Below are 8,900 nucleotides of genomic sequence, written 5' to 3'. Positions count from 1 at the left end.
GCCTTGCCTTCCGTGGTAGACTCATTCCAGGCTCCCTGCGGTGTCCCCGGTGCCTTGCGGGCCCCGCCCTCCTCCCGTCACCACATCCCATGGGTGTTCGTTTCACAGGGGGAGGACACTGAGGCCCGGGCAGAGAGAGACCTGCCGGTCCTCACACCATCTGATCTCCAGCTCAGGCTCTTGGGCCTGCCGGTGCCACGGCCATGCAGGGAGCAGGCAGCTCGGTCCCTTCCCTGTCTGCAGCCGAGGGTGACAGCCACAGAGATGGGCAGGGGCCACACAGGTCAGTGTCGTGGCCTGGGAAGCCCAGGGCACTGTGGAGCTCTATGACGGACATGGAAGTCTCCAAGATAGGTGATTTTTTTTTTTTTAAGATTTTTATTTTTTATTTGTGAGAGAAAGCACCCAGGTGGGGGGTAGCAGCAGGCAGAGGGAGAAGGAGACTCCCCACTGAGCAGGGAGCCCAGTGCGGGACTCAATCCCAGGACCCGGGCATCACGACCTGAGCCTAAGACAGACACTTAACCAACTGAGCCACCCAGGCATCCTAAGATACGTGTATTTTTAAAATATATATTATTTAAGTTGTATAAAGACGTGGGCCCCTGGGTGGCTTAGTCAGTTAAGCATCTGCCTTCAGCTTGGGTCATGATCCCAGAGTCCTGGGATCGAGTCCCGCATCACTTGCTTCTGCCTCTCCCACTCACCCTGCCTGTGCTCTCCCTTTCTCTCCATGTCAAAAAAAAAAAAAAAAAAAAAAAAAAAAAAGTCTTTAAAAAATGTAGGAAGATGTGTTGATGCCCGTAACAGAGAGACTTTCTGATCCAGCTCTGTAGGCCCGCCTCCCCCACAGCCTGCGGCTGCTGACGTTTCTGCTCGGACCTGGGGTTTTGTTTTTAGGCGTCTTCCTCGAGCAGTCCCCCCCTCGCCGGCCTGGCTTCCAGGTCAGCTGGTGACGGCTCGGCCTTTGTATTCAGACACCTGACTCGCTGAGGCTCCGCGCCAGTGGCCCCGTGCTTAGGCAGCTTTGGAGTTGGCCCTGCCTCGGCTTCCCACCGCCCTCTTTCACGTTTTCTCAGCGCACGCACACGGCCTCCCCTTGGGCAGGCTGTGTGGACCTGCGGGTGGACGGGCCTCTCTCCACCTCTCCCAAGCAGGTGCATGAACTTGCGGGTGCTCCCAGCTTTCTGGCCTGTTGCTGCTCCATGGGGCCAGCTGTGGTTCTGTCGTTCTCCGGGCCTTTCTGTTGCCTGTGTGCCCAGCTGAAGTTACAGCCAAACAACTCGCTCACTGCCTGCTTGATGGTGGTTATCCCTAGTTTGTAGATGAGAAAGCCTGCACGGAGAAGGGAAGCATTTACCCAAGGCTGCACTGCCAGTCCCAGAGCCACTATTTATTTGTAAAGCATTGCTCACCTTCCTTCCAGGTCGGGTGGTGTGGGTTCCGGTCCTGACCCAACCACTTCCAGGCTGTGTGACCTTGGGCTGCATTCTGCCCCGTCTCTGAGCCCACTGGGAGATGGGAAACCAAAAGATACTTGGGAGCGTTGTACTTCCTTCAGGCATTTCTGTATTTTCCATGGTAATGGTAAAAAGGAAGATAAATTTTGGTGACTCGGTTTTTGAGTGGCAGACTTTGATCTTGGCTCAGGGTCATGATTCTCAGGGTCTTGGGGAATAATTTTGAAGCCAAAAAAAAAAAGTGAAGGTAATCAGTAGGTGCTGGTGTTTGGCAGAACATCGACACATGGGGACCCGGGGACACATTGACCAGGATGAGGGTGAGAGGTCAGGCTGCAGGACCCCTGGCCCGGCTCCCGCATTGACCTTGGCCTAAGGTCGCAAAACACCAGAACCAGGCACCTCCACCAGCCCGAACTCCTGCTGTTTCGGGTTAGAGATCCTACCTGCTCCCTCCCCACGCCCCAGCCAGACTTCGCTCTCAGCACCCATCTGTCTGGGTAGTGCTTTCCCCTCCAACTCTGCCCTCTGGCCAATGTCTTCCTCCCCCACTTCTCCCAACATCCCGAGGGCATGGGGGACTTTGTGCTTCGTTCCCATTTCACAGATGACACAGGTGGGGCGCAGAGAGGAGAGGCACTTGCTCACCACCACAAATCTGAGCCCAGGTTTGGGAAACAGAAGAGTCCTTGGGGACCAGGACGGGCCCTGGGTCTAGAGGAAAGGCCCCGGATCTAGAAGGTGACGGGAGGGGTGGGGAGTTGAGCAATGGGGGCAGACCTCTGTGTCCCCAGGGAAGCACAAGAGGCCTCAGGAAGACATGGTTGAGGATGTGCACGGGATGGCTCATGACTGCAATGTCACGTGGTCAGTGCATGATGGGAAGCCACGAAATGCCCTGACGAGGCTGGGACTGGGAGGGGGGCAGTCACAAAAAACCAGACCAGGGCTCCTGGCTGGCTCAGTCGGTGGAACACGTGGCTCTTGATCTCCAGGTCATGAGTTCAAGCCCCACACTGGGCATAGTTTGCTTTTTTTTTTTTTTTTTTTTTTTTTTTTTTTTTAAAGTCACTGGGTGACTTACTAGGTTAAGTGCCTTTGGCTCAGGTCATGATCTCAGGGTCCTGGGATCAAGCTCCATGTTGGGCTCCTCGCTCAGTGGGGAGCCTGCTTCTCCTCCGGCTCCTCCTCCCCCCAGCTCAGGCTCTCTCTCTCTTTCTCAAATAAATAAATAAAATTAAGGGGTGCCTGGGTGGCTCAGTGGGTTAAGCCGCTGCCTTCGGCTCAGGTCATGATCTCAGGGTCCTGGGATCGAGTCCCGCATCGGGCTCTCTGCTCAGCAGGGAGCCTGCTTCCCTCTCTCTCTCTCTCTCTCTCTGCCTGCCTCTCCATCTACTTGTGATTTCTCTCTGTCAAATAAATAAATAAAATCTTTAAAAAAAAATAAATAAATAAATAAATAAATAAATAAATAAATAAAATTAAAAATATCTGTATGTATACCCTTGGAGCTCCTGGGTGGCTCAGTCGGTGAAATATTTGACTCTTGATGGCTCTTGATCTCAGATCAGGTCTTGATCTCAGGATGGGTCGTGAGTTTGCATCCATGTAGGCATGGAGACCACAATAAATAAACACACACACACACATACACATCTTTTCTTCAGGAATTACTCTTAAGGAAATTATTAGAGATACAGTCAGAGAACAGGTACCATTTCCATTGGGTGGGAAAAGCTCTATACAACACAATACTAACACCCCATTAAGGTTCATCCAGAAGACACTGAACAGACATTAAACAGCATATCAGAGGCATGAGAAAGGGATTAGAGGGGCGCCTGGGTGGCTCAGTGGGTTAAAGCCTCTGCCTTCAGGTCGGGTCATGATCTCAGGGTCCTGGGATCGAGCCCCGCATCGGGCTCTCTCCTCGGTGGGGAGCCTGCTTCTTCTCTCTCTGCCTGCCTCTCTGCCTACTTGTGAACTCTGTCTGTCAAATAAATAAATAAAGTCTTTAAAAAAAAAAAAGGGATTAGATATGACACAAAGAGGGGATAATGGATACAAATGGTACTGATCAGTGAAATTCGAATTATATCTATAGTCTCATTAATCATATTGTACTAATGTCCGAATGTTAATTTCCAGGTCCAGTAAAGCACTGCGATTATGGAAGATACGTAATGTTACCATTAATTGCACTTACCATTGGGAGAAGCATTGATGGGACCACTCTGTACTGTTTTTGTAACTTTTTGTTTTAAGATTTTATTTATTTGACAGAGACACAGTGAGAAAGACAACAGAAGCAGGGGGAGTGGGAGAGGGAGAAGCAGGTTTCCCACCAAGCAGGGAGCCGGATGCAGGGGCTGGATCCCAGGACTCTGGGATCAATGACCTGAGCCAAAGGCAGACGCCTAACAACTGAGCCACCCAGGCACCCCTGTTTTTGTAACTTTTCTGAGTTTTTAATTATTTCCAAAAAAGTGTTTAGAAAATTGGGGGTGCCTGGGTGGCTCAGTGGATTAAGCCGCTGCCTTCGGCTCAGGTCATGATCTCAGTGTCCTGGGATCAAGCCCCGCATCGGGCTCTCTGCTCAGCGGGGAGCCTGCTTCCCCTTCTCTCTCTACCTAGCTCTCTGCCTACTTGTGATCTCTCTCTGTCAAATAAATAAATAAAATCTTTAAAAAAAAGAAAGAAAGAAAGAAAGAAAATTGTATCAGTGGGGCACCTAGGTGGCTCAGCTGTTGGGTGTCTGCCATCAGCTCTGGTGGAGGGTCTGGGGTCCTGGGTTCAAGCCCTGTGTCTGGTCTCTCTGCTTGGCGGGGAGCCTGCTTCCCCCCACCCCCCACCTGTCTCTCTGCCTACTTGTGGTCTCTGTCAAACAAATAAATAAAATCTTTTTTTAAAAAGTTTGTATCAGCTAGGACAGTCTGCTGTAACAAACATCCCCATTGTCTAAAGGGTTTAAATCAACAAAGGGTGATTTCTCTTCTTCACATCTACCAGGTTGTGTTACTCAGGGACCCAGCAATATGTTGGCTCCAACATACCATGGGCCTCTATAGTTGCCAAGCCAGGAAAATTGCACTTAGAGCATCCCCCTGAATGTGACACATGTGCCTAGTGTCCTTGGCTCAATCAAGTCATATGGCCACTACTAGCTTCAGTTGAGGACACAAAGAAAATCCTTTGGGGGCCTAGAACAAGTTCAGTGAGTACCACACTGTGAATAGGAAATAATCCCATTTCATAATGATTTACATTGTATCTATATATCTGTCAATCAATTGATCAATCAATCCACAGTAGATGACTAGATTAAATATATTAAATAAATAACATATACATTAAGTAAATAATATATATAACATGTAAATAAAAATATATATATATACTGGATAAAATAAATATATAAATTTAAAATAATATATAAATAATATACACAGAATTAAATAAATAATATAAATAATATATAATAAATACTATATATGTAGTGATGATATTGAGTAGACTGTGGATTACCTCTTGGCAATTTCTGAGTCTAAGTTTTCTACTTTCCTAAAGTTTTTTCTTTTTTCTTTTTTTTTTTTAAGATTTTTATTTATTTATTTATTTGAGAGAGAGAGAGATCGCAAGTAGGCAGAGAGGCAGGCAGAGAGAGAGAGGAAGGGAAGCAGGCTCTCTGCTGAGCAGAGAGCCCGATGTGGGACTCGATCCCAGGACCCTGAGATCATGACCCGAGCCGAAGGCAGCGGCTTAACCCACTAAGCCACCCAGGCGCCCCTACTTTCCTAAAGTTTTTACATTTAAGCATGTGCTGTAATCCAAGACAATGACCAAATAGTTGGAATTTAGATCAACCTCAGGAGAATCGTCTTAAGTAGGAGATGATGAGGCTGAGACTTAGAGGAAGTAACAGCAGTGTTTTTCTAGCCCCAGACACGTGATTTCAGTTTTAATCTCAGAGACATTCTATCAAGCGGGATTCTTGTTTCCAAATGACATCAACCAACCTGGGTGGTTTCTGCCTCCAAAGAACAGTGGGTGTTGGTGTGAGAATGCGATTGGCAGATTCCAGGTCACTTGCTCACATTCTTGTTCAAGGGATGCTGGGAAAGCTAATATCTAGCCTTTAGAATTTCAAAAATTGGAGGTGGGGGAGAGATCCACAAATGCAAGAACTAGGTTCAGACGCTGAATAGACAAACTTGGGGGGTCGGGGGTTCATAGCTTGAGAAAAGGGAGATCAGCTCTACCACCAACTTGCTATGTGACCTTAGGCAAACCTCTTTCCTTCTCTGAGCCTCTGTTTGTCTCTTTGTTAAAGGGGGCCTGAGTAATTTTGCATATATTTGCCTATGAAACATATATTTTATACCTTTTTTAAAAGATTTTATTTACTGGGACACCTGGGTGGCTCAGATGGTTAAGTGTCTGCCTTCAGCTCAGGTCATGATCCCACCAGGGTCCTGGGATGGAACCCCATGTCCCAGCTCTCTGCTCGGCAGGGAGTCTGTTTCTCCCTCTCCCTCTGCCTGCTGCTCTGCCTGCTTGCACTCTCTCTCTCTCCCCCTCTGTCAAATAAATAAACAAAATCTTGAAAAAGTAAAATGAAGGGGTGGTTGGGTGGCTCAATCATTATGCGTCTGCCTTCAGTTCAGGTTAGGATCCCAGGGTCCTAGGATCAAGCCCCGCATCAGGCTCCCTGCTGGCTGGGAAGCCTGCTTCTCCCTCTCCCACTCCCCCTGCTTGTGTTCCCTCTCTCCCTGTATCTCTCTCTGTCAAATAAATAAAATATTTTTTTAAAATTTAAATTAATTTAAATTAAAAAATAAAATTAAACGAATGAGAAGTGCCTGAGTTGTTTAGTTGGCTAAGGTGCCAACTCTTGATTTCAGCTCAGGTCATGATCTCAGGGTCATGGGATTGAACCCCAGCCTGCTCTGCACTGGGGGCAGAGTCTGGTTCTCCCTCTCCCTCTGCCCCCCCCAACTCATTCTCTCTCTCCCTCTCTCAAATAAATAAATAAAATCTTTAAAAAATAAAAATAAGGGATGCCTGGGTGGCTCAGTCGGTTAAACTGCTGCCTTCGGCTAGGGTTATGATCCCAGGGTCCCAGGATCGAGTCCCGCATTGAGCTCCTTGCTCGGCAAGGGGTGTGCTTCTCTCTCTGCCTCTGTCTGCCACTCTGCCTGCTTGTGCACTCCCTCTCTCTCTGAAAAATAAATAAGTAAAATCTTTAAAAATAAAAAATAAATAAAATGTTAAATGGTGCAGCTGCTGCAGAAAACAATATGGCGGTTCTTCAAACAATTAAAAATAGAATTACCAGCGACTGGCCAGCTGAGTCAGAAGTGCCTGAGACCCTTGCCCTTGAGGTTGTGAGTTCGAGCTACAGGCTGGGTGTAGAGATGACTTAAATAAAACTTAAAAAAAAAAAAAAAAAGAATGAGAAAGAGAGTGCTGTGATCGCAGGCAGCTAGCAGTACCCAGCACCTCTGTAGACAGGTGCCATGTCTGCAACCCAGGACCACGACCATGCAGGAGCGAGCACAGAGCCTGGGTTCCAGGCGGGGCGTTGGGGTCACCGAGCATCAGAACATGCAGAATGGGACGATCAGACAGGTCTGCGCCCTACCCCGCCCCCACGGGGATTCTGATGACCTTTCTCTCCCTGGATGCCCATGGGTTCCTGGCAGCCGGGTGGTGGGCAGCCTGAAAGAGGGCTGGGAGGCCGTGCAGCCCTTGACTTCCATCCCGAGGCCAAGGCTCACCAAGGCTGACGCAAGAAGCTGTGGGGGCCAAGGTCGCACACGTGGCTTGCAGGAGATTGTCACGATATTTGGGGTTTTAGTCCCCTTCTCTTTATTTATTTCCCTTCCCTCCCTCCATTCTCTCTTTCCTTCCCTCCTAGATATTCTTTCTTTTCCTTTCTTTCTCTTTTATTTGTGATCATGGCAAACACACATCACATAAAATCTACCATCTTCACCATTCCAAGCGCACAGTGCAGTGGCGCTAAGGACATCCACATCGTTGTGCAACTGTCACCGCGTTGACCTTCAGAACATTTCCATCTTCCCAAACTGAAACTGTCCTCATTAAACACTAACTCCCCCTCCCCCTGGTACCCACCATTTTCCTTCTGTCTCCATAAATCCGACTCCTCTAGGGACCACCTATAAATGGAATTGTCCTTTTGTGAATGGTTCTACTTTTTTAATATTTTTCTTCTTTAAGATTTTATTTTAGGGCGCCTGGGTGGCTCAGTGGGTTAAGCCGCTGCCTTCGGCTCAGGTCATGATCTCAGGGTCCTGGGATCGAGGCCCGCATCGGGCTCTCTGCTCAGCAGGGAGCCTGCTTCCCTCTCTCTCTCTGCCTGCCTCTCTGCCTACTTGTGATCTCTGTCTGTCAAATAAACAAATAAAACCTTAAAAAAAAAAAAGATTTTTATTTTATTTTTATTCTTTAAGATTTTATTTATTGGGGCACCTGGGTGGCTCAGTGGGTTAAGCCTCTCCCTTCAGCTCAGATCATGATCTCAGGGTGCCGGGATCAAGCCCTGCATCGAGCTCTCAGCTCAGCGAGGAGCCTGCTTTCCCCTCTCCCTCTACCTGCCTTTCTGCTTACTTGTGATCTCTCTCTCTATCAAATAAATAAATAAAATCTTAAAAAAAAGAAAAAAGATCTGATTTATTTTTATGACAGACACAGCGAGAGAGGGAACACTAGCAGGAGTGAGAGACGGAGAAGTGAGCTTCCCGCCCAGCTGGGAGCCTGATGTGGGGCTGGATCCCAGGACCACAGCATCATGCCTGACCCGAAGGCAGATGCTTAACAACGGAGCCACCCAGGCGCCCCAATATTTTATTTATTTTAGAGACAGAGCCGGGCAGGGAGGAGAGGCAGGGGGAGGAGAGGGAATCTCAAGCAGACTCCTCGCTGAGTGCAGAGGTCAACGTGGGGCTCAATTTCACAACCCTGAGGTCACAACCTGTAAATCAAGAGCCAGATGTTCAACCAACTGAGTCACCCCATTGCTCCTTGTTTCACTTTTTTCTGAATCACACGAATAGGACACATCCCATAAGGCGTCAAACATCATAGGACACAGCGAAAGGCACTCTCCCACTTGCCTCCTGAGATTGGAACCCAGGGCTATTTGTGTCCCTGGATGTAACCACAGACTTTGGACTGTTGCAGGCAGTCTGGACGGGAGTCCTCACCTCCATCCATCTTCGCTCCTGCCCACAACTGTCCATCAGTCTCGGTTCTTCAGGAGTCCTAGAAATCCACGGACACAGTCTGCTCTTAGCTATACAGCCCACGTGACCACCTGGGCGGAGAGATGCGAGCCCAGCTCCGCCCTCCAGGGGCTGGTGCCTGGCAGGCTGCATACACCCGGCCTTTTACACCAAGAGCAGACTGCTGCTAAAA

This window comes from Mustela putorius, unplaced genomic scaffold (assembly GCF_011764305.1).
Source record: "Mustela putorius furo isolate JIRA1106 unplaced genomic scaffold, ASM1176430v1.1 tig00000095_pilon_pilon_pilon, whole genome shotgun sequence".
Lineage (NCBI taxonomy): Eukaryota > Metazoa > Chordata > Mammalia > Carnivora > Mustelidae > Mustela > Mustela putorius.
This window is presented reverse-complemented; position numbering follows the sequence as displayed.